We start from the raw sequence: 1,517 nt of genomic DNA, 5'->3' as shown, positions 1-1,517 counted from the left end.
CTAGACTACCATGGTGAACCAAAATCCTGACATGTTCTCTTTCATTTGATCACCTTTATTATAATTTCTGCCTTTTATTGCTCTTTCTTTACTCCTCTTTCCTTTAAGCCTTTATTAGTTTAGAAACCAAAATTAAACCCCCATTTAGTGACCTAAATAGACGGAGCTCTAACAGATATCTTGCCTCTCTGTGGAGATCGACCTGACTTCCCTAGCTATATTAGTTAGTGCTAGTTGGTTATTTTTGGTAGGTACACGACTAGCCTGTCAAATTTTGGCGCCGTTGCCGGGGAGGCAATAGCCCTATCTGTTCTTGTTTTCGTTTTTTTTTATCCGTCTCAGGGAATTTTTATTTCTTGAGACAGTTCTCATTTATCTCTTTTAGTGTTGTGTATGCCCAAGTCAAACAAGTCGGAGTTAGTTCCAGCTGATTCCGAGCCAGAAAGACTATTTCGGCATAGACTCCGTCTGCAAAGAGAACTTCGAAAGGAAGACTTGAGTACTTTCGAGCCCGATCTACAACACTTTTTATTTGCAGAAGACCAGTCTTTTGAAGAAGACAATCTCATTTTTGTCAACAAGCCAGTAAAGATGCCTAGCATTGCAAGTCACTCGGAGCCCAAAGCATCCTCGATTCCTAAAAGTTTCAATCTCCAGACGGAGGACGGTAACACTTTCGATATCCGTCCGCCTTACATAAATCTGGTGGAGAAAAATCTATACCGAGGTGTGGCGGGTGAAGATCCGCGAAAGCATATGGAAGTTTATACTTACCACTGCTCTACTATTCCCGCTACTAAGGGAGTAACTCAAGACAAGATAAGGGAAGTGCCTTTTCCTTTTTCTCTGACTTACACAGCCCGTGAGTGACTGACTGATCTTGACCGAACTGCTGGTGGTATCATCAACTGGGATACCCTTGACTTGCCTTCTACAAAAGATACTTCCCTCCTCAACGCACTAATCAGTTGCGGTGAAAGATTACTAGTTTTAAGCAGGCACCTGATGAGACTTTCTATGAAGCTTGGTGTCGATTTAAGAAGTTGGTGAGGTCACTTCCTCACCATGGTTTTGATCTGTGGTTCTTGTGCAACCAGTTCTACAATGGGTTGTACGATGACCACAGAGCTATACTTGACGCCTCATCGAACGAGAGATTTCAAAAGAATATTGATGATGATAAGGGATGAGGCATTATTGAGGAGATGGCGACCCATTGTGCTGAATATGGGAATCCACAAGACGGTATTCGAACGGTCCATTTGGTTGATAAGGAAGTCGTGGCTCAGCTGAAAGCTATGAATGCTCGAATTGATAGATTGGAGCTGCAATCTGCTAGAGATCAACAGACGGTTCATCTGTTGACTAGACAGGAAACTGTCATTTGTGAGAGGTGTGGAAGCGATGACGGTCATACTTCTATTGACTGTCTAACTGAGAAAGAACAAGTCCTTGCTTTTCAGCAATATTGGCAAGGAGGAGGTTCTTATTACAACAATCTAGGGGCAGTCCATTCC

The 1,517-nt window shown here is 42.7% G+C and overlaps 1 non-coding gene across 1 annotated transcript; it reads right to left on the bottom strand.

Annotated features, from left to right (window-relative positions):
- Positions 1-966: 966 nt before the first annotated feature.
- On the bottom strand, positions 967-1,072 carry LOC141636712 (small nucleolar RNA R71). The gene has a single exon (XR_012541304.1). It is a non-coding gene; the product is annotated as a small nucleolar RNA R71 (small nucleolar RNA).
- Positions 1,073-1,517: the final 445 nt, after the last annotated feature.

This window comes from Silene latifolia, chromosome Y (genome assembly GCF_048544455.1).
Source record: "Silene latifolia isolate original U9 population chromosome Y, ASM4854445v1, whole genome shotgun sequence".
NCBI lineage: Eukaryota > Viridiplantae > Streptophyta > Magnoliopsida > Caryophyllales > Caryophyllaceae > Silene > Silene latifolia.
This window is presented reverse-complemented; position numbering and strand designations above follow the sequence as displayed.